Below are 25354 nucleotides of genomic sequence, written 5' to 3'. Positions count from 1 at the left end.
GATGTTGTGGGCTTTAGTCTCTGGCCGTACAGTGGGAGTAGAAGTACAGCCAGAAGTTCAGACTTTCCAAAGTGTGGGTGTGGGATGGTATGATGGCATTCTTGATGTCGGTCTTATCAATGGTCAAGTGTGCTGGCTCCTCTGGTTCCACAGGTGATATGTTGGTGTCAGTTGTTCAGGGATTTCTTCAGGCTGGCCTGGTTGAAATTTCCCTCAGTGATAGGAAAGACATCAGGGTGCACAGTTTTGTACCTGCTGATTATGTTGCTCAGTTCGTCCAATGCCTGCCTGACGTTGGCCTGAGGTGGAATGCACACCACTACCAGGATGATGGTAGAAAACTCCTATGGCAATTAAAATGGATGACATTTAACCCTAGATGTTCCAAGTCAGATGAGCGGGATTGAGACAGAACTGCCACATTTATGCACCATGATGAGCTAATCATAAAGCATTCTCTATCTCCCCTGCCTTTAAAAGACTCAGCTACCCTGTCTTTGCAGAGAATTATGAAACCATCGAGCTGCAGCGCTGCATCCGAAATGGCGGGCTATAGCCATGTTTTGTGAAGCAAAATACACTGTAGTCCCTGATGTTCTTCTGGTACAGCAATCTTGCTCTGAGATATTCAACTTTATTCACCAGAGACTGTGCATTCACCAACGAGATAGTCGTGAATGGGGGTGTAAGGCCTCTGCAGTTCAATTGTACTTGCAGACTGGCACACCATCCCCACTTCCGTTTTCTTAAAGGGAAAACGCTTTCATGACCCAAGTCTGCAGTCTGAGGTTCATCGATTTTAAGTATTGATAAATTTTTTAAAACATTTCAAAACGATGCTGCTTACTGAAGTACCCATGGCTATGCCTATGAATTTCAGCTATAGTAGTCCTGAATGGGAATATTTGATGATTCCCATCAGAGTTGCATGCAAACAGTCGCTCCTTAATGGCACCATCGTAGGTAAATACTGCCTGACCAGCCGAGTTCCTCCAGCATTTTGTGTGTAATAAACTTTTAATTTTTGGTTTGTATTTCTTGTGTAATTAATTAGGATTGTACCAGACAGAATATGGCAGGCTGGGTTTGGGTAACAATACTTTCAGTTCCTTGGCGTGACTTTGGAAATTCATTAAGCCTTTTCTTTTATTATGTCACGTTAGCAATGATGGCATAACATTGAAGTGGTCTTTATTTCTTTGGCAGACGGTGGTTTCAACTTTGGGGCAATTGTCTAATATTAATGCTAGTGATTCAACTTCCATTGCTAACCTCTTCCTGAATTTTACTTCAATTGACCTGATCATTTCTGGTGGTGGTGCTATACCTGAAATATGACGAGTTCTAAACACCGGAGATCCTGCAGATGCTGGAAATCCAGCAAACTACTGGAGGAACTCAGCAGATCAGGTAGATCTATTAAGAGGAATGAAGGGTCTGTGTTTCGGGCTGAGACCCTCCATCGGGACCTTCGTGAGTGATGACGATGTGTTTTAGCCCAAAATGTTGACTCTTTATTCCTCTCAATAGATGCTGCCAGATCTGCTGAGTTCCTTCATCAGTTTGTATATTGAGAGTTCTCAAGATTTCTAGGTCTTGTTGAAGCTGGCCTGCTTATTCTGTGCCAGTTACAGAGAGCTTTATTTCAATTTTAATAGACTTAAAAACACTAAAACACAAACCACCAGAGGTTCTGGCAATCAGGTAAAGCAGAAAATTTCATGAACTAAGTGGCATGTGATGGACTTGCAAATAATGCTGTCTCTTCCAGGCCTGAGGTGCAGAATGAGAACCTTAGCATGGAAGAATACAGTAGATACTTGTAAAATTCCCATCTGTGTTTACATGGCTAAATCTGTAAATCACATTAAAATCAGCAGCAACTTTGCAATGAGTGAAACTTTTCCAAAGCTTCAGAGATAAGCCTTGCACTAAATCTTGTTTAGTGTTTGGACTACTTTTAATGACCTTATATGTTTCCCTGATGCTCCCTGAAAGCCAGATGCTTGGGATTGATACCACGCTTCTTTCAAACTCTACAGGCATTGGATTAATTTGTGAACTGCTGCTCTATTGGACTGTTGATTTGCACTGAGCTGGTTAAGTCAGCTGAACTGTGTACGCACCACAGGGCAAGATTCAAAGGCTCAAAGTACATTTATTATCAAAGTATGCATGCAGTATACATACTTTGATACTGAGACTTGTCTTCCCACAGACAGCTATGAAACAAAGAAAGAAAACCATCGAACCCATTCAAGGAAGAACATCAAACCCCCAAAGCACTAAAAAAGAACAAATTGCTCAACTGCAAATCAAGAGAGAAAAACACAGAATATAAAACAGCAAACCATAGATCATCAAAACAGCCCAGGATTATTCAGTTCAGCTCTGTTCAGTTCAATTTAGTGCTGTTGACTGCAGGTCGCAGAGCCAGACTGCCCCGATCAAAATTGCACAAAACAGCAACAAAATGAGTGATCTGAAACCAGAAACGCATCATAACGTGAACTATAGAGTCCAATCCACAAAATGTGTCAACTACACCTTGGCAAAGGCCCAGGACTCTGGCAGCAGCGAGTGAGAGGAGAGACTGGTCACCCTCAGGAGCACTGAACACCCGCTCTCCTTCTGCTCTAGTCCTCAGTGATTTCAATCGTCCTCCACACTTTAATTGGTGAGATCGGCGAGAAATGGGGTCGGCCATGGGCTCACACCCCGTCTCCAGGCTTCTTGGCCACCAAGCCATGAGTGTGCTGGGGGTGAATGGGATTCAAAAGGCGCAGCAAAGCATTTTGATGGCTTGCATACTTTAGTTTCAAAATCATTAGTGCAGTATCAGCTCTCCTGAGGTTCATTTTCCCCTCACCCTTCTGAGAACTCACAATTCACGCACAACTCTTCCTCTCGATATTTTACCCAATTTGCACAGAAGAATGTGTGAAAATGTCACATTGATCGCCACATTGGCTTCCTCATTATTGAACTCGCAAAGAATACTGAACAAGGTCTTTTTGTAAATGCACTTCATCTGACTTGAAATGCAGTTTGCCCAGGAAAGAATTAATAGCCCACACATAACATTAAGTGAAAGGTATTTTTAATTACATTTTGAACACGGTGGAAAGACTTTTGATTCACTTGCATGTAAAGGCTAGCTGTAAAAATACAAGATGCTGTTTTTTTTCTTTTTCTTTACATGATTGATTACAAAGGACCACAATGCAAAGGGGCTTCCATAAGAACACGCAGTATAACTATCGATGCACATTTCATATTAAAAAGTACGTGCTAGTCATTTAAAATATAAGAAAAGGTTTCTTTAAGTTTTCTTCATTTTCTTCTCTCCCTAATTTCACCAACATATCGATTCAGTTATAAAGAAGGCAAGACAGCGACTATACTCCATTAGGAGTTTGAGAGCATTTGGTATGTCAACAAATACACTCAAAAACCTCCATAGATGTACTGTGGAGAGCATTCTGACAGGCTGCATCACTGTCTGGTATGGGGGGGGGGGGCTACTGCACAGGACCGAAAGAAGCTGCAGAAGGTTGTAAATTTAGTCAGCTCCATCTTGGGTACTAGCCTACAAAGTAACCAGGACATCTTCAAGGAGCGGTGTCTCAGAAAGGTAGTGTCCATTATTAAGGACCTCCAGCACCCAAGGCATGCCCTCTTTTCATTGTTACCATCAGGAAGGAGATACAGAAGCCTGAAGGCTCACACTCAGCAATTCAGGAAAAGCTTCTTCCCCTCTGCCATCCAATTCCTAAATGGACATTGAATATTTGAACATGACTCAATTTTAATATATATTATTTCTGTTTTTAGCACAATTGTTAATCTATTCAATATACACATACTGTAATTGATTACTTGTTTTTTCTTCTTCTATATTATATATTGCATTGAACGGCTGCTAAGTTAACAAATTTCACGACACTTGCCGGTGATAATAAACCTGATTTTGATTCTGACTCTGAAGTGCAGGAGCATGCCCGTGCAAGGTAATGAAGAAGATACTTAGCCTGCTGGCCCTTCATCAGTCCTAGCATCGTATTTAGGAAAAGGTGGAGAAGGTGCAGAAGAGATTTACAAGGACACTGCTTGGACTCGGGGGCTTAAGTTATAGGGAGAGGTAGGGCATGCTGGATCTTTATTCCCCGGAGCACTGGAGAATGAGGGTGATCACCCGTCATAAAATCATGAGAGCTGTGATGAGGTAGATGTTCACAGTCTATTGCCTAGAGTTGGCAGGTCCAAAACTAGAGGACAGAGATGCATGTCAAGAGGGGAGAGATTTTTAAAAGCGACTGAAGGGCAATTTCTTTACACAAAACATTCAAAGTACGTTTATTATCAAAGTATGTATATAGTATACAACCCTGAGATTTGTCTTTCCCTCAGACAGCCACGAAACATAGAAAACCATGGGCATCATTCAAAGGGAAAGAGCAACATCTCCCCCATGTGCAAAAAAAAAACAAATTGCACAAATGGCAACAAAAATAAACATAAAGAACACAGGATATAAAACACAAAATCAAAAGAGTCCATGCATATTCAGTTCAGCTCAGTGCTCATTATGTGCAGGCCATCCCAATTAAAATTTGCCAAAATAGTACTGAAATAAACTTCCAGAGGAAGCGATACAGGTGGATTCAATTGCAACATTTAAGAGGCATTCAGATAGGTACATGGAGGGGTTGTAACTTGAAGCAAACATGGGAAACTGGGACCCACAGGGAGGTTACGATGGTTGGCATGGACTAGTTGGGCCAAAGGGCCTGTATTACTCTATGACTGTGACCCACAAGCATCAATGTGACAATGACCAAGTCGTTTGCTTTTCAGTAACTTGCTGCTCTGTAATGACGTGCTTTTCAGCCAACAAAGTACCTTCAAAGTGCGGTCCCTGTGGTAATGGAGGCTATTACCTGGCAATAAGGACTCCCAGTTACAAATTACTATTCAATGCACTGCCACCAGTGGGATGCTTGCACAGTGTTTTGCAGCAAAAGCCTTCTGTGGCTGGTGGCAAGCTGCCAGACCTGCTGTAAAATTCGTTGTCCCAGCAGGCACGTCCAGCTAGGGAAGCCACTGTCTGGGCTAGACTGCCTCTTAGCAACAGACTAAGCAACCGCCCACTCTGTACAATAAAAATGTAGTTTTCCTATCCCTCCCACCTACCCTACTATGGTGACTCAAAAACTTGCTATGTATTAGCATATGGTTGGAGAGATAAAACTTTGATTTAAATCTTTTCTACTGCAGTAACATCTTGATTGAGATGAGTAGAGCAGGTGAGTGTGTAATTAAACAATATGAATGGGAGAAAAGTTAAAACGAAGCAGCAGTGCTGTGTCAGTTCAGAATTGAGATCAAACTGCAAGATATACAGAAGCGTAAGAAAGGCAATAACTGGAAATTTTCAATGCGGAAGGCAATTGGTAAGCAAACATAAAATAAACATAAACATAATATACAGCTGCCTTGTGATTTGACTGTTAGAGTTTTTTCTTCTACTTTGAAAACATGCACTGATCGTGCTTTGGTAAATTGAAAGATACAAGAGAGGTTTGTAATAAAGAATCAACAACTTTGCTCTGTGTTTCTTTGATGAGACTATATAGGGACATGCAGAAGGATCGATAAAAGAAAAGTTCAGCAGCTTCTTCTAAAATTCTCCAGATCCTCCTGCCTTGCAATGTATAGTAGCCTACCCACATACTGCCCGTCATGCCACTGGCATTCAGGGCATCAGTGAAGCTCCTCCATCTCTGGCAGGGCTTCCTTCATCATGTCTGTAGCTTGCTTTTCGCTGCTGTCAGTCATGCAAGTCCCAGGTGGAAACTTAGAGATAGCATCGCGTACAGATGTAGAAAGATTCTTCATTGATGTCTCAGCAACAGTTTTGTCTTACCAGTCAGGACTGTTAGCCCTGAGCTGAACCCCCGAACCTAGAGGACTAGTGACCACTCTTAGTCTGGCCTCTATCCTTTGACCTGTTTGGCATGGATGACCCTACTAACAGCCAGCGCATAAAGCTCTGATTCCAGCCAACATAGCTTTCTGAGGCATTGAGACACGCAAGCCTTCAAACCTTACAACAGGGTTGTGGTCCTCTGTGTGTGCCGAAAATGCAGTTAGTGTCATGAAGTAAGTGTGTGTGTGGGGGGGGGGTGGGGGGAAAGATGTTGTATGTGCCAATCATAATAAATAATTATTTCCAAGGCAATATTAGCCAGAACTCTGTATACATGTGTGTTCTCTCATCAGGCTTAAAAAAGATGCTGTTCCTCAATAGACACTTAAAAGAAACAGGATGCTTTGGGCAACACTTGTTAGCAGTACCTAATAATGTGATTCTGGCACTCACAAGCTGGAAAATGAACCTTTTATTTGAAAGAGAAGTCAAATGTTCAAGCAGTTTTCCTTTCAACCTCAAAGAGCAACAAGCCAGGGGCTGGTGCTGCCTGAAGTAAGACGTTTGTTGCCAGGCAAGGGCCACACATGAAACAAAACGAAAAAAGGGAAAGATCTTCCAAATTAGAGGCTTGTTCTTGATGAGAGTGATCCACTGGTGGGAGGGACCTGCTGGGTCAGAATTAGCTCTCATTAGTTTAATTGTCATTGCTATTTCAGTGTACAGAATACAAGTCTAATGGCATGGGAATTTAGGCTAAAGGTATCATCTATTTTGCTAAATATGCCACTGTCTCACTTTACAATGGAATGATTTGATGATAGTGGCTGGCTTCTCTGTAACAAAAGCCCACTGAAAAGTGCGGCAAAACCGAAGTTAAGATTGATGGGCTTACTGCTTCCAAATCGTTTACGGATCAGTTCATTCCTCATGAACTTGGCCCATTCAAGATTGCCTTTAAAAAAACATGCCTTTTCTTGCTACATAGTGAAATATTACACTGTGCAGTTCTGTGCGTAGGAGCCTGGAATCAATAAACTCTCTGTTTGTTGGAAGGTGAGACTATCGGTAAATATTCTGAAACAGTATGTTATGAGAATTAAAGCATATCTTCATTATTAACCCCCTTTGTAAGGAAGTGCTGTACTACTGTCTGCAATAGCACTGAATACAAACTTGCACTGATTAGTGTCCAACTGAGGAGGACAGTTATGAAGCGGTAGACGATGTGTGTGAGAAAAGAGGATGTGGGAGGCAATGGCCAAGAATTGCATTCATTACAACGTTGTGGCTCACAAATGAGAAGGCTTCTTGCATGTTCTTACAGAGGCTTTCTCAGAGTTGGTTGACTGTTGCACAATTATTGATGGTTTTATGTCCACATCATTTTCTGTTACTGAGGAGCAAAAGTAAATGTGAAATGTCATTCTAAAATAGAGATGCCAAACACTCAATTATCCAGCATTCCTGACCAGTCAGTTTGTTTGCTCTGCAGGTGCAAAAGAATTTCAGGATGTCCCAAAACATTTTACACCCAATAAATTTTTAAGAATGAAATTTTTTGTATTCCTATGTCCAGGTGTCAATAAACGCTACAGGCAATGCAATAATTTCAGAAGCACAGTAGCCAGCATGGATATTGGAAGGCCCATAAAATATAATGTTATATAAATCATGTATGTAGTTTTACTGATGTTGACTGAGGATTAAAAATTGATCAGGACACTAAGGAGAGCTGGCCTGTCTTATTTTTGTAATTGTATCATGGAGATCGTTAACATCCACCTCCAGCCAAGAAGGTTGTTGGTTTAAAAATGTATTCAAGATTCCAGAAATGCACCACATTTTAATTTCTTGTAAAAAGGAAAATGCAATAGTTAATTTCAGCACAATAAAATCTCCAGAAAAAAAAAAATTAGGTTTTTATTTAAGGTATCAATGAAAGTTGGCCAGGATATCAAAGGGATCAATTCTTTCTTTCCATTGAGACTCATTGGATCTTTAATCTGTATTTGCATAGGCAGACTGAGTCTTGGCTTGTGATCTCATCCCAGAAGCAGCATTTCCAATGGTAAGACCAGAAGACCATAAGACAAAGGAGCAGAAGTCAGCCATTCGGCCCATCGAGTCTGCTCTGCCATTTTATCATGAGCTGATCCATTCTCCTATTTAGTCCCACACCCCGCCTTCTCACCATAACCTTTGATGCCCTGGCCACTCAGATACCTATCAATCTCTGCCTTAAATACACCTAATGACTTGGCCTCCACTGTTGCCCGTGGCAACAAATTCCATAGATTCACTACCCTCTGACTAAATGTTTGACTCAGTTCTAATTTGCATTAATTATTTGGATTTCAAAATCAGAAGTATTATGTCAAAATTTGCTGGCAGCTCCAAATTGATAAATGTGGTCCATAGAAACTGTGAAGACTTCTAAAAATCTTTCATAATGGACAATCAGAATCAAGTTTAATATCACTGGCATATGGTGTGAAATTTGCAAGCTTTGCTGCAGCAGTACAGTGAAATAAATGATAAATAAATATAGAGGAAAAAAACTGAGTTACTTCAAGTATATATATGTCTATTAAATAGCTAAATTAAACTAGTAGTGATGGAGTGTTCAATGTCTGTTTAGAAATCAGATAGCAGAGGGGAAGAAGCTGTTCCTGAATTGCTGAGTGTGTGCCTTTAGACTTCTGTACCTCCTTCCTGTTGGTAACAATGAGAAGAGGGCATGTCCTGGGTGGTGGGGGTCCTTCATGATGAATGCCACCTTCCTAAAGCACTGCTCCTTGAAGATGTCTTGGATACCACGGAGGCTGGTGCTCAGGTTACAGGTGACTAATTTTACAAGATTCTGCAACTTACTTCAATCTTGTGCAGTAGCTCCCACCCCCCACCCCCCATACCAGGCAGTGATGCATTTGTAGAAGTTTTCGAGTATATTATTTGACAAACCAAATCTCCTCAAACTCCAGATGAAATATAGCCACTGTCTTGCCTTCTCTATAGCTGCATCAATATGTGGCGTCCAAGTTAGGTCCTCAGAGCTGTTGACATCCAGGAACTTGAAATTGCTGCCTCTCTCCACTTTTGCACTTCAAAGTTCTCCAATCAACTTAAATATAAATGATTTCAAGGTGATACATTATGTTAGAAAGAATAAAAAGCCACATATTCATGGTCATTAATCCCCAGGCAGGATCACTAAAGACTAAAATAATCTGTGTCATTATCTTCCATGAATTATGTACCCGTAACCCATGAGTCCGTCTTTCCTCAGTTCTATTCAGACCCTTATTTTCCAATGCCTTCAAATTAATTCCTGATCAGTAACACTAAACGTGCTATTTAGGTCTATCAGTGCAATGTACTTGCCTATGAAATTCATTCCACTGAAGTCAATTAATAGATAATTTATATAACAACACAACACGGATCAGAGATTACAGCTGTGGAGGCCAAGTCATTGAGTATATTTAAAGCGGAGGTTGATACGTTCCTGATTAGCAAGGGTGTCAAGAGTTATGAGAAAAAGGCTGGAGAAATGGGGTTGAGAAGGAAAATAAATCAGCCCTGACTGAATGGCATAGAAGATTTGATGGGCTGAATGGCTTAATTCTGCTCCTATATCTTACGGTCTAACTCACTTTCAATATACGAAGGGTGATTGATAAGTTTGTGGCCTAAGGTAGAAGGAGATGAGTTATTAACTTCAAACTCTCTGCATAATCACTCAAAGAGTTGATCTACATGTGCATGTAACAAGAGCTGCATAACTCATCTCCTTCTACCTCAGGCCACAAACTTATCAATCACCCCTGCTGTGTACACTTTCTGGATGTCCAAGATCCGTATGCTCCACGACCGCTGGACTAAGTGCGTAAATGTAGGTATGTTGAAAAATAAATGTGCTATTCTTTCTAGCACATGACTAAAAATGACTCCTTATACCATAGGCCACGAACTTATCAATCACCCGTCGTATCTGTCATACAGAAAAATCTGTTGACTACTTCTGTGCTTCAAATGCCCTTGAACAGCAAATCTTACAAAACGTAGTGGATACAGCACAGTTCATCATAGTTAAAGCCCTCCCCACTCTTAAGCACTTCTACACTTTGTGATGTCGCAGGAAAGCAGCATCCATCGTCAGGGACCTCCACCATCCAGGCCATGCTCTCTTCTCACTGGTGCCATCAGTGAGAATGTACGGGAGCCTCTGGACTCACACCACCAGGCTCAGGAACAGCTATTAGCCCTCATCCATCAGGCTCTTGAATCAAATGGGATAACTTCACTCAACTTCACTAGCCCCATCATTCAACTGTTCTCACAACCTGTGGACTCACTTTCAAGGACCCTTCATCACATGTTTTTGATATGTATTTCTTATTTATTTATTATTCTTTTCTCTTTTTATATTTGCGTAGTTTGTTGTCTTTTGCACACTGATTGCCCATCCTGTTGCTGTGGTCTTTGATTAATTCTGTTATGGTCATTGGGTTTATAGAGTATGAAGAAAATGAATTTCAAATTTGTACCTGGTGACACGTATGTATTTTGATAATAAATTTACTTTGAACTTTGAAATAACCCAGCAATGAACAAATAAATATATGCACTTCATTTATATATTGACTCCATGTGATAAAACATATTTGTATTGGTGCATCTCGTGTACTAAACCATTTAAAATATAATTTAACAAAATCCTTATATTTTAAACAACTAACTAATTTATCATCTCTAACGTCATCTTTTTGATTTCATACTAAAATAGCTTTGTGGTTCAATGTATTTTCTGCACTTAGTTTGGGAAAATATAGAAAATTCAAGCCGAGGAATGGCATTGTACCTTCTTTGCATTCTGATGCAACAGTCAGCCAGTAGGAACTCTGGTTTTTACTCATCCTCCCTTTATCACTGCCCCACATCACCCTATTGCAGTCAAGGCCAATCTTCTTACAAGCGTAGGTTTATCCAAAATGCCATGTCCCTAGCTTCCAACAATTTCTGTTCACCTCCCTGTATTTGCTAACCTACAATGGGTTGCTGCTGAGAAAAACTTAATTTTAAAATTCTTACACTTGCCTACAAATCCCTCACCACTGCCTATCTAATTTTCTCCAACACCACTAGATTGATATCTTTGTTTCTCTAATTATGCTGATCATTCCTGAATTTGAACCCTCCATCCTTGGTGGCTGTGTCTTCAGCTGCCATAGCTCAGGGCTCCGGAATATCTCTTGAAACCTTGTCACCTCTCTATCCTCTTTTAAAGTGCTCCCTGAGAGTTATCCCTTTGCCCAAGCTTTGGTCAACTGCCATCTGTAAAACATTGTTCGATAATGCTCCTGCAAAGCCCATTGGGATTTTTTGTACGTTATAAATATATACTGTGAAATTTACTCACACTGGTCCAGGCATGTTTTTCTCAGCTGTCGTCTTGAAATTATTATTTGAAACTGTTTTTAACTGAAATTATCATTGTGAATGTAATTCTCATTTGCTGCACCATGGTGCTTATTTCCCAATACCTGCTGCCAACAGCCCTGTGCTGAAACAAAACTATATGATGAAGATAATGAGATCCCTGATGCAGAAAACAGATTGTTTTTATAAAGGATTAAAATGCTCAGCTCCTAATCTCAACTGCCTGTGAAGTTCACAGAAATCCCAAGGCACCATTCTTAAAATAAGCCTATTCTTCAAAGAGGGGGAAAAAAATTGAATCCGAGACATCAGTGGAGTAAATGTGAGGTTGCCTGGTATTTGCTTGGATACGAAATCTTTTAGCAATGGAGCTGACATTCAGGTTCAACCTGAGATAGCCAAGTTGCCCTTCTAATCCAGACCACTGTTCTCTCACGAGTTGTCATCCGTTTTCCTGCCTAAAAAAATGTCTCAGTGGGGAGAGGAACAGACTGTCCAGCTAAAAGGTGATTTAGTTCACCAATTTTAAACTTCCTTCAAGATGAATTTTCTCTCCGATTTCAAAACTACACCTGGTAGATTACTTTTGACATTATCAACCTATCAGTATTTCAACCAGACAGCGTTGCTGGTCGAAATCAAGAAAAATGGGCTGTGATTTTAAAATTAGAAACAGACCAATTTGATATGAAATCTGGAAGTATTTTTTTCAAAGAAAAAATAGTGGTAACCTGGAACTTTGTCTGTTCTAAAAGCTTGTGATTGCCGCGTCAATAGATATATTTAATATTATGTATGTCACGTCTTATTACGGGATGGTGAGGAAGGAAATAGGGCAAAGACAGGTAAATGCAGCTGAAGTTCAGTTCAATCATGATGTAATTGAATGACAAAATGGCTCATTCTTGTTTCTAATATGTCTCCTTTAAATGTAATTTTCATTCATTTAATTTTCTATTCCAACGGGCCAGATATCTAAATTTATCCAACAGTAATCATTCAACATTTCATGAGCTCACTACTGCTTGTCTTAACATCACATTTGGCCCCAAATAGTCTAGTCAGTTAGAATATATTTGTATGCTTTTCCTCACCCTTTTTCATCTGACATAGCAGAATAGCCCTCTATTTCTTGAGGTTTTGAATGCAATTTCCATACCTCTCTCTCATCAAACTTTGCTTTAATTGCAGACGGTCTCTATTAGACATCCCTTTTTCTCAAGCAGCAAATGCCAGCCTGCTCAGCTTGCCCTCAAAACTTCATCCCTGTGAATCTATTTTGCACCTTCTTCCTTAGCATTTTGTTCTTTGTGCAGTATGGAAATTAAGTGTATAGTACACAAAGTGTGGTCCAAACAAGTTTCAAAGTGCTTCATTACATTTCTATTATATTCTTCTTTAAATGAAACCCAGTTCTTTTGTTCTATCTTTTTTTTAATGACTGTTTTGATTTGATGCAAATGCTGCATTTCAATGTGTGTTTTGATGTCCCTGTGACAAATAAAACCTAATATAATCTTTAATCTTTTCTGCTCTTGTTCAGTAAGTTAATTATCACCAAGAAGATCTTCAGTCAATATTTTTGTTCAATTCTATTCACAACTCAGTAAATGAAGTCTCCATGCCTGCCTGCAGCAGCACCCTAGGCAAAGTAAAGTCTTGAGCTGGTAAAGTGACAAGTAATTGTCCTTGCCACAAAAGTGCCAGATATACTGGGCAGGATGGTGATGCTGCGAGTAGAGCTGCTACCTCATAGCTCCAGTGACCAGGGCACAACCACAACCTGTGCATTCTGTGTGGAATTTGTCCATTTCCAGAGTAAATACGTGCCTTGGTTTCCCCCTGCACCAAGTGTTGTGAGAATTAGTGGGTTCAATGGCCACTGTAAATTGCTCCTACTATGTAGGTGAGTGATATGATATGGATTGATCTAATGGGAATATCCTGATACCGGTCAGGGCATTAAGGGATATGGCGAGATGGCAGATGTATGGGGTTGAGTGGGATCTGGGTCAGCCACGATGGAATAGTGGAGCAGACACGATGGGATGAATGACCTAATTCTTCTTCTATGTCTTATAGCTTTATGGTCTTATCAAGAGAATATTATTCCCAAGTACAGTAAATGGGAGAAATGTAAATGGTTGCCTGATGGTTAGCATGAAGTCAGTGAGCCCCAGGGCCAATATCTATTTTGCATGACTGCCTAGCTCGCTATGAAAATGACCATGTCCAACAAATGAGTCTTTGTGGCAAGGAGGTTCTAAGTTCCACCAACTTCACTTGACCTTCCTCCAAAACATAGATTTTATGTTGCAAAGTACTGCACCAATCTGGCAAGGACATCAGACGGCCTTCAATCAGCATTTTCCAGGTAATGGGATCATGTAAGGTTAAGCGGGAATCTACTTGCGGATCAGTAGCAAAAGTAGCAAAACAAACCTAGCCACTGACCCCCTCCCCCCAATTTCTTCTTGGTGTTCATACGAATAGAAAGAGCAAGAATGAAAGCGTGCCTGAAACTGAATTTAAAATATTGAAGATATGCAGAATGCCAATTAGATTTATAAAAAGACTGCCTTCATATCTCTTGAATACATTACTAAATGTCAGAGAAATAAACTGTTTTTTATAAAATATATCTTGAACATTTGTTTATTTCCACATTTATTTCTTTTTTTTTCTTATCATTTTCATGTGTCCCCTCACATTTGCCCATATTGTTGCTTCAGCAAGATGACATTCTCTGATTTATGTCTGGGAAATAAAATTCTTCAAAATTGGCAGAAAATAAAGTTATAAGCAGCATATTAAACGTCATTTCTTTGCCCTGCAAGGACAGATAGTACAAGGTAGATTTGAAAAGGAGCTTTGAAACTTGAAAATGTTTACATTTTTAGACAATTGATGGGGATGCACCAATAATTGTTATTCACTTGGAATTATGCTTAGCACAAGTAGAAAGTACGACAAGAACAGAGACTGTATCTATAAGGGAACTGTGTAAGAATTTTGAAGAGAATATTAAAGGTTATTGGAAGAACAGCAGTGAACTGGGGCAAGGTCAATAAAAGTTGCACAGATTTCCTTCTTGGTATAACTTTTTTGATATGAGTTTGCAAAAAGAAAAAAAAAAATAGAAGTTAAGCAGTCAATAAATTTCTTGAATTATTTGGTTAAACAACATTAATTATTTAAAACTGAGTACCCAGAATGGAAAACTTAACAATTTAAAGTTAGTAGTCAATTTTAATTTTTAATGTCCCAACAGACAGCTCAGATTGATGAACTGATCCCTTGGAGCTATGAAGAAAATGAACTAGTTGAACATCAAAACGAACAAGACTGAACAGCGTGGAAGACCATTTAAGAACCTTTTCTAGTCAGGTAAGCTGATCGGTATATTGTAAGTCTTCATCTAGAAAAGTGGCGAATGTGGTGTCTTGCCAGATGCAAGGAATGAAAGAACCATCTGTGACTTTATCTGAAAATCATTGATTGTTGATGCTATAAACAGAAACTAAAAAAATTACAGATGCTGGAATCTTGAAATAAAAGGGTAGGGGTTGTTGGAAACTCTCAGCCACTCAGTGAACATCTGTTGAAAGAATGAAGCTGATGTGGAAACTTAGTTAACAACCATCCTGCAGCAGTTGACGTTTTTGGATGCATAACATCTTATCTTACAGACGCTACCCAGACATTGGTTTTCGTGAGCTTTTTGGCTTTCTCTTTATTTATGACCACCCCTTCTTCAGAACCAATTTCATATTTTCTTTTAATCTGTGCTCATTTTTTCTGTTTCCAATCCTGATCAAGAGTTGCAAGTGACATAGAACCTTAGCACTCTTCAGACTCCGGGGATCCTTTAGGCCAGTTGCTTCTGTGATTGCCCTTTGAAAGAGGAGTTGTATTTAGTGTGTCAGCTGTATGATTCATCCATTATTTGTAAGTTTATCATCCTCAAGTATCTTATCAACTTTCTTTTAATGTTCTTAATAGCATACAATTTGGCTTTCTGTTCAATAAACATCAACTGCAATGCTTCTGTCCATTCCTCCATTTCTGTATCATCCTAACATCCACAAATGTTTTCATCACTATCCACTGTACACATCCTCCAAAATAGTGGTGCTTCCTCCTTGTACCTCAGATAAAGTTGGAAAGGTTTGGGATTCTCAACTTGATACTTGGAGAACCACATGTTTTCCTTTTTTAATGTAAAATTCGTGTAAATTGGAATATTATATGTTTTATTTCTTCTTCTCTCCATTGCTGTCCTGTCCTTTGGGTGGCAAGAATCAAGGTAGGGAAGTGGAATTGAGTTAGATGTCAACCATCATCTGATTAAACGGAGAATCAGCCCCCAACGGCTGAAGACTACTGCTTGTATTGTCCTGGCAAATTAACCATGCATTAGACTTTGAAGAAAAGCCAACCTCAATACATAATTACTTCCTATCAGAGAGGAGGAGCAGAATCTTACTCTAACAAGTTACAGCCACACCCAAAGGTTGAAGTCCAGGTCTTACTTCCTCAGAAAAGATTATTTAGGGTGCCCTTAAGGGGCTGGAGAGAAATCAACTGTTTCCTCCACCATGCCGATCCAGAACAAGGGACTGGAGGTCCTTAGGATTTAAAGGGAAGCAATTAAAAGCAATTAGGAAGGGAAAAAAATATTTACTCCAAAGTTCAACAGGGATTTGAAATTATGTATTTAGCTCATGATCGAGTGTAAATTCATTTGACATACAGTACTATGCAAAAGTTTTAGGCATATCTATATAGCTAGGGTGCCTCAGAGTTTTGCATGGTACTGTATTTGTCAATGTGGAGTGGAGAGCAAGTTTGTAAGTCTGGTGGGAGCAAAGGATGTTGGGAATGGTGATGGTGGAGTGCTGTGGGAGGAGTGTGGGACAGGTGACAGAGAAGGAGTACGAGGGACGGAGGGGGGTGGTGAATGGTGATGGTTGAGTGCTGTGGGAGGAGTGTGGGACAGGTGACGGAAAAGGAGTGCCAGGGAATGGGGGGTGGGGTGGTGAGGGTGAGACGGAGGGGGGTGGTGAATGGTGATGGTTGAGTGCTGTGGGAGGAGTGTGGGACAGGTGACAGAGAAGGAGTACTAGGGACGGAGGGGGATGGTGATGGTGGAGTGCTGTGGGAGGAGTGTGAGACCGGTGGCAGAGAAGGAGTGCCAGGGAATGGGTGGGGTGGGGTGGTGAGGGTGGTGGGTGGTGCAGGTGCAGACACACCCAGCCCTGAGATTATCAGGCAAGGTTATTTGATTCCAAACAAATGGTTTATTGATCATTACAGAATGTCTCTCAGGTGCTTCCAGTTCCCTCTTCTCTCCCTTCCCCTTTTCCCAACCATGATTCCCCACTCCCTGCTCCCTTCCCACTCTCTCCCTATCCCCTTCCCACTCACTCGCTGTCCCCTTCACACTCTTAGTGCAAAATCGAGACCCATTATCAGAATCAGGGTACTATCACTCATATATGTCATGAAATTTGATTTTTTTTTGGCAGCAGTATAGTGCAATAACAAAAATTACGACAGTACTGTGTAAAAGTCTCAGGCACCCTCGAAATATATCTGCACAGTACTGTACAGTATTTAAAAACTGAAGTAATTATGAGACAGAAATAATATATGGGAACAAAGATCAGAAAAAATATCTTTGCCTTTGATGATAAAAATTGAGGGGATGGAGTACTGGGATTGATCCCCTGTAATCTTTCCTTTTCCAATGAACACTCAGTTTTGTTTTATTTAGCTTTTTGTGGAGTCCTGAGAGATAATTGAAAGAAAACTACTTTTGGATTACTTCACTCCAGGAAATAACTGCAGTGTTATGGTGTTCAAGGGGTGGTTGGAAAAACATTAACTGAGGAAAATATTATAGGAGTTGAGGATTGAGCAGGCAAATGAGATCAGAGAGCTGGGACAGAAACCAGTCTGACACACTAAGTGGCCTCCTCCTGTGCACTCTGCGAATCTCAGATAGCTCATTGTTGCCCCTTCCAATTCAAATGTTATTTTGTTCCTGGAGGAGATGTAGTGCACGTTGTCATTTTTAATGTAATATTTTTTTCTGAACTTTGACAATGCGGAAGAACAAGCAATGGTGTGGACACTTACTTCAATCGTGAAGATCTGTGATATATATGTATATATATTTGCGTTATGTTCTAAGTTAGAAACTGGCAATGCACAATCAATTACCAAAGTTTATTAACATGTTCAGCAGGATAGAATGTTTTATTAATTTACAGATTTCTCCTTTGTCTTGAGCAGATGGTAACAGAGGCAAGCTTTTCCTTCTGTGTCAGAAATCACCCCCTTTACAGTGGTATTGAACAGGAAATTAAGTATTATTCAGTATGACAACTAGGGAGAAGCCCAACTTTGCAGTAAAGAGTTAAAGTGTAGACATACGTATATCAGCTAATTGCCTTCCCTTAGAGCCAGCCAGTAAGTTCTATAAATGGAGAGGTGTGAATAGGAAAGACACTTTTGATCTGCTTATTGATACCTCGTCCTGTAAAGGGCTGCCCGTACTGTTGTAATTAAAAGCCAGTGCTGCAATTTATTTTACCATTTCAATTTATTAACTTGGTAATGGACATGCTTTGGCTCAGTCATGGTATTGGATTAATCTGTGCTTTGTTTAGATTACTGTTAACTGTGGAAAGGTTCTAGAGCAACTTAGACCATAAGATTATAAGATATAGGAGCAGAATTAGGTCAGTCACCTCATCAAGTTTGCTCTGCCCTTCCATCAAGGCTGATTTATTATCCATCTCAACGTTATTCTCCTGCCTTCTCCTCATAATCTTTGACACCCTGAATAACCATGAACCTATCAACCACTGCTGTAAATAAACTCAAAGACTTGGCCTCCATAGTCGCTCATGGCAATGAGTTCCACTGATTCACCACCCTCTCGCTAAGGAAGTTCCTTATCATTTCTGTCCAAAATGGACATCCTCTATTCTGAGGCTGTGCCCTCTGATCCTAGACTCACCCACTATAGGAATCATCTTTTCCATTTCCACTCTATCTAGGCCTTTTAGTATTCAATAGGTTACAATGAAACCCCCCCCCCCCCCCCATTCTTCTAAACCCCAGCAAGTACAGGCCTGGAGCCATCAAACACTCCTCATACCCTTTTATTCCCAGAATCATTCTCATGAAATTCCTCTGGACCCTCTCCAATGCCAGCACGATTTTTCTTAGATAATGGGCCCAAAATTGCTCACAATATTCCAAGTGTGGTCTAACCAATGCCTTATAGCCTTAGCATCATATTCTTGGTCTTATATTCTAGTCCTCTCAAAATTAATGTTAACTTTGTATTTGCTTTCCTTACCACCAAGTCAACCTGCAGGTTAACTTTTTTGGCAAGCTTGCACAAGGACTCCCAGATTCTATTGCACCTCTGATTTTTGAATTTTCTCCCTGCTTTGAAAATAGTCTGTGCCTTTATTCCTTCAACAGAAGTGCATGAACATACAGTTTCCTACAGTATGTTCCATTTGCCACTTCCTTGCCCTTTCTCCTAATCTGTCAAAGTCCTTCTTCAGCCTCCCTATTTCCTCAATATTTCCTGCCCCTTCACTTATTTTTGTATTAACTACAAACTTGGCCACAAAGCTATCAATTCTGACATCTAAATTATTGACATATAACGTGAAAAGAAGCTGTCCCAATTCAGACCCCTGTGGAACACCATTTGTCACCAGCGGCTAACCAGAATAGGTCCTCTTTATTCCTGTCAATCTTTGCCTCCTGTCAATCAGCCAGTCTTCTATCCATGTTAGCACCTTTCCAGTAAATTCCATGGGCTCTTATCCTGTTAAGCAGCCTCATGTGTAGCACTTTGTCAAAGGTCTTCTGAAAACCCAAGTAAACAACATCCACTGGCTTTCTTTTGTCTATCCTGCCTGTTATTTCCTCAAATAATTCCTTTGTTTTTGGCATGTGCATCTGCGTGCGTGCGTCCGTGCGTGTGCGATGTTGGCGGGACGATGTCTTTTTCATGTCTTTACAAGGCGCGGAGCGAGAGAGAGACTGTGTGGCGAGCCACTCTTCACACAGACATTTCGCAGTATCTTTCCCTTTATTTTACGAGGTCGAGTTGCGATCTCGACACTCAACACGGCACGATGGAAAGCGTACTCAAGAGCGGACCCAACTGGGTTTGAACCCAGGAACCTCCGTTCCAGAGTCCAGCGCTGATGTCACTGTGCCACCATTCGGCCCTCCTCAAATAATTCCAACAGATTTGTCAGGCACGATTTCCCTTTAAGGAAGACATGTTGGCTTTGGCCCACTTTATCATACACCTCCAAGTACCCCGAAACCTTGTCCTTAATACTGGACTCCAACATCTTCCCAACCATTGAAATCAGGTTAATTGGCCTATAATTTTCTTTCTTCTGCTTCCCTCCCTTCTTAAAGAGGGAAGTGACATTTGCAATTTTCCAGTCCTCCAGAACCATTCCAGAATCTAGTGATTCTTGAAAGATCATTTCCAATGCCTCAACAATCTCTTCAGCTACATTTTTCAGAACCCTGTGGTGTAGCCCATATGGTCCAGGTGACCTATCTACATTTAGACTTTTCAGCTTCCCAAGCACCATCTCCATAGTAAAAGCAACTACACTCACTTCCTCCCCCTGACTCTCTCGAATTTCTGGCATTCTGCTGGTGTCTTCTACAGTGAAGACTTATGTAAAATATTTATAAAGTTTGTCCACCATTTCTTTGTCCCTCGTTACTACCTCTCCAGCATCATTTTTCAGCAGTCCAATATTCACTCTCACCTCTCTTTAACTCTTTATACTGTACATCTGAAAAAAAAACTTTCCATATCCTCTTTGATATTATTGGTTGGCTTGCCTTCATATTTCATCTTTTCTCTCCTTATAGTTTTTAGTTGCTTTCTGATGGTTTTTAAAAGCTTCCCAATCCTCTAACTTCACACTAATCTTTGCTATATTATATGCCATCTCTTTTGCTATCATTCTGTCTTTGATTTCCCTTGTCAGCCACGGTTGCTCATCCTCCCTTTAGAATACTCCTTTTCCTTTTAAGTGAATGTATCACGCGCCTTCTGAATTCCTGCCTGAAACTCCAGTCATTGTTGTTCTGCCTGTCCTTCCTCACATTTTCACTACACACTGCACCTTCAACTGACCCATCCTCAACACTATCACTCTGGTTCCCAACCCTTTGCCAACTTAGTTTAACCCTTCCCCAGTAGCTCTAGCAAACCTGTCTGCAAGGATATTGGTCCTCCTTGGGTTCAGGTGTAACCTGTCCCTTTCTAGTAGGTCATGCCTTCCCCAGAATTGATCCCAATGATCTAGGAATCTGATACCCTGCCACCTGCACTGCTTCCTCAGCCATTCATTCATCTTTACTATCATCCTATTCCTGTCCTAACCAGCAGGTGGTATGGGAGTAATCCAGAGATTACTACCTTGGAGATCCTGCTCTTCAGTCTCTTCTCCAACTCCCTGTACTTTCTTCACAGGACCTCTTCCCCCTTTCTACCTATGTCGATGTGCACCACAACCTCTGACTGCTCAATTTCCCTTTTGAAAGTCTTCTGCAGGCACTAAGATGGATTGGTTTGAGAGAAGGGGCCGGGAGTGGTGGGTAGGACGAGAGTGAATGAGGGAAAAATTCAGTTCAAAGGAGGTGAGGTGAGAGGAGAGAGTGATAAGAGAGAGATGTAAAGAGAGAGCAGAGGGGTTGAAGAGAGGGGAAGGGGGATAAAGTTGAAGGAGAGCGATGAGAGGAGAGGATATGAGGGGAAAGGGTGTGATGAGGCAGAGTGTGTCAAGAGTGAGGAATGTAAGATGATGGTGTGAACGGAGGGGGAGGTAAGGGGGTGGGTGTGAGAGGAGGTGATGTGAAAGGGAAGCTGAAAAGGTGGGGCAGAATGAAGGACCTTAGATGGGGAGGGGAATGAGGTGGTGGTGTGTGATGGAGAGAGCTGAAACAGAGGGGTTAGGTGAAAGGTTAAAGCTGAGAGGGAGGGAATGTGTAAAGGAGGGTGGAATTGAGAAGAGGCTATACAGTTACTGAGCTAAAATGCAGGAACTGAGTAAAGGTGGAGAGCGCAAGAATGGTATGGATGGGAGTAGGAGGGCATGAATGAAAGGAGAAGAATCTAACAGGGAGGGCTTTTGAAGGGTGGGGTCTGTGCAGAGGGTTATGCTCTGTGAGGTTTTAGGAGGCTTCACTACCCTGTGTTATTGGTGAGACCAGGAATAGATTTCAAGTGGGTGTCCATTTTCATATGACCCGTAAAGACTTTCCGAAGCACGTTACAGCAACCCCTGGCTTAGAGGGATATGGAAGTGGGCCAAATGCACGCAAACTGGGCCTTGTTTGGTCGCTACCATGATTGGCTTGGGTGAGTGGGGCAAATGGCCTGTTTCCATGCTGTAGAACTCTTCGACTCTATTTATATCAATATTGTTATTGTCTGACATCAAACATTCACTCAGTGGCCACTTTATTACGTACTCCTTTACACTTGCATATTGATACAGATTTCTAATCAGCCAATCATGTGACAGATACTCAATGCATAAAAGCATGTGGGCATGGCCAAGACGTTCAGTTGTCGTTCAGACCAAACATCAGCACGGGGAAAAAACGTGACTGGAGTGACTTTGACTGCGGAATGTTTGTTGGTGCTATACAGGGTGGTTTCAATATCTCAGAATCTGCTGAGTTCCCGCGGTTCTCAAGCACAACATCCAGAAAGCAGCGGTTCTGTGGGTGAAAATGCTGACAGGAAGGTGACAGTCACTCAAATAACCACGCATTACAACAGCGGTGTGCAAAGATAATCTCTGAACACCCAACATGGCGAACCTTGAAGTGGATGGGCTACAGTAGTAGAAGACCACAAACATGCACTGAAAGGCCTCTTTATTAGGTACTGAATGTATATAACAAAGAGGTCACAGAGTGCGTCTTCATTATGAATCAACACCAATTATCTCTTGTGTCATTTACTTAGTGCTGGTCTAGCCAGAGTCCACACATTTTCTCACTGGTATCTGAAATCTGTGTATCTAGAAATCAACAGTAAAAAATTACCAGCAATTAGGCAGTGATTACTTCTTTTAAGTGATATGTGTGCTTTAATAATTAAACGATAATCTGATGTAAAAAAAAGCAGCGGAGAATTCAGGTTGGGGAGCATTACTTTTTACTTGTAAGATTAGATGAGACGTGAAACTTGGCCAGTGATTAATAAGAAGTCTTTTGTTCATTGTGAGAGACAAGAGAGGGTGTTATGCCAGGCAGTAACACTTATCAGGTATTCATCATTGATCATATTTGGTAATAACATATCCCTTATTAATGGTTGTTAAAACGTGTTACTGGCCTCGGCAATAGCTCTATTGTCCAGGGGTTTATTCATACTGGGTTAGGACTTGAAGGCTCCCCACACCACCAGTCACCCACAACTTCATCTTCCCTTTCCAACATGTCTGATTTATTTATTTAGATGCCATTCAGTCATTTCAGTCAAATGTCAAAGTAAACTTATGATGAAACTACATATATGTCACCACACACTCCCCTGAAATCCATTTCCTTACAGGCATTCACATCAGAACAAAGAAATGCAATCAAATCAATGCAAGAAATTACACACAAATACTGTCAACCAATGTGCAAAAGAAGACAAATTGTGCAAATACAAATAAATAAATAATACTGAGAACCTGTGTTGTAGATTATTTGAAAGTGAGTCCATAGGTCCTCTCTACAGACAACCAGTTGCGCCTTTGTCTCATAACTGCCTGTGAGCATTTTGAGTCTTGGACTTTTAGAAAGAATGCCAAACCATATCCCTTTATCTGCTCTTGTTCTGCTGGTAGCTGCAGCCAATCAGAGTGCCTGCACCATCACCCGCAGATGGGATGCCAGACCAACTTTGTGGGCCCATTAATTCAGATTCAACTGTGTGTTGGCTCTTAGAGTTGTAAGGTGAAAAAAAACCTGTCCTTGGATTGCTAGTAAGAACAGGTTTTTGAGTTCCGGGGAAACTGGAATGTCCAATTGTCAGCATGTACTCTGATTTGAATAAAACAGTGTGTTGGTAATCTTAATCTAAAGTATTTTGTGTGTTAAATGGCAGCGTGAGTCCTGGTGGAGGTATGTACTCTAACAACATTTAAAATTTATCTGAATGGACACTCGAATCACCAAGTCATTGCTGTGGATAGTATAGATAGGTACCTTACAGTTGGCAAAGACTTAGTGAACCAAAGGGCCTACTTCTGTGCAGTATGACTATCAAAGTTAAAACTGAGTAGATCTGTAACAGGATGGCAATCTGCTCCACTTACTTCCTTTCCAATGGGACTTGTGGGTATGGGATATGAAGGTAAAACTCGCTCCCAATGATCCTTGGATCTTCTCAAAACAGAGAAGGGCGAATATAATCTAACATTCCTCATTGCTGATCACTCCCACCCACGAGTATGTGTCTGGAGACTGGGTAGGCCTTCATTATGACTTGGCTCCAATGTCCTAACAAAGCTATTATTCACCTCCTAGACTCCAGTATCAAAAGTACGGTAGCGTAGTGGTTAATACAACGTTTTACGGTACAGGTGACCCAGGTTCAATTCCTACTGCTGGTGGCTGTAATGGGTTTGTACATTCCCCTCATGACCACGTGGGTTTCCTCCAGGTGCTCTGATTTCCTCCCACAGTCCAAAAGACATACCAGTTGGCAGGTTAATTTTTAAGAAACGTGGAAAATCTACAGCACAATACAGGACTTTTGGACCACAATGCTGTGCCGAACATGTACTTACTTTAGAAATTACCTAGATTACCCATGGTCCTCCATTTTTCTGAGCTCCATGTACCTATCCAGGAGTCTCTGAAAATACCCTATTTTATCTGCATCCACCATTGTCGCCGGCAGCCCATTCCACACACTCACCACTCTCTGCGTAAAAAAACTTACCCCTGACATCTCCTCTGTACCTACTTCCAAGAACCTTAAAATTGTGCCCTCTCGTGTTAACCATTTCAGCTCTGGGAAAAAACATCTGACTATCCACACGATCAATGCCTCTCATCATCTTGTACACTTCTATCAGGTCACCTCCATCGCTCCAAGGAGAAAAGGATAAGTTCACTCAACCTATTCTCATAAGGCATGCTCCCCAATCCAGGCAATATCCTCGTAAATCTCCTCTGCAGCCCTTCCTGTAGTTTCCACTTCCTTTCTGTACTGAGGTGACAAGAACTGAGCACAGTACTCCAAGTGGGGTATAACAAGGGTCCCATACAGCTGTAACATTACAGCTTGAACTCAAGCCCATGGTTGACAAAAAGGGTCAGAGCCGTCTCTATTTCCTGAGGAGACTGAGGTCCTTTAACATCTGCCGGACAATGCTGAGGATGTTCTACGAGTCTGTGGTGGCCAGTGCTATCATGTTTGCTGTTGTGTGCTGAGGCAGCAGGCTGAGGGTAGCAGACACCAACAGAATTAACAAACTCATTCGTAAGGCCAGTGATGTTGTGGGGATGGAACTGGACTCTCTCACGGTGGTGTCTGAAAAGAGGATGCTGTCTAAGTTGCATGCCATCTTGGTCAATGTCTCCCATCCACCACATAATGTACTGGGTGGGCACAGGAGTACATTCAGCCAGAGACTCATTCCTCCGAGATGCAGCACAGAGCGTCATAGGAAGTCATTCCTGCCTATGGCCATCAAACTTTACAACTCCTCCCTTGGAGGGTCAGAGACCCTGAGCCGATAGGCTGGTCCTGGACTTATTTCATAATTTACTGGCATAATTTACATATTACTATTTAACTATTTATGGTTCTATTACTATTTATTATTTATGGTGCAACTGTAATGAAAACCAATTTCCCCCTGGGATCAATAAAGTATGACTATGACAAAAGTCAATGCACATATG

At 41.1% G+C, this 25354-nt stretch overlaps 1 protein-coding gene across 8 annotated transcripts in view; it reads left to right on the top strand.

Moving 5' to 3' along the window:
- Window positions 1-25354, top strand: part of tenm3 (teneurin transmembrane protein 3) — a 2629382-nt gene that overhangs the window by 1754740 nt on the left and 849288 nt on the right. For all 8 annotated transcript variants that reach the window (XM_063049436.1, XM_063049434.1, XM_063049437.1 and 5 more), the window contains one exon: window positions 14643-14758. The gene's annotated coding sequence lies outside the window, so the exon portion shown is untranslated. The remainder of the gene's footprint in view (window positions 1-14642; window positions 14759-25354) is intronic.

The sequence above is a fragment of the Mobula hypostoma genome, chromosome 5 (genome assembly GCF_963921235.1).
Source record: "Mobula hypostoma chromosome 5, sMobHyp1.1, whole genome shotgun sequence".
NCBI lineage: Eukaryota > Metazoa > Chordata > Chondrichthyes > Myliobatiformes > Myliobatidae > Mobula > Mobula hypostoma.
Note: the sequence above shows the minus strand (reverse complement) of the source record. Positions and strands in the feature narration are given on the sequence as shown.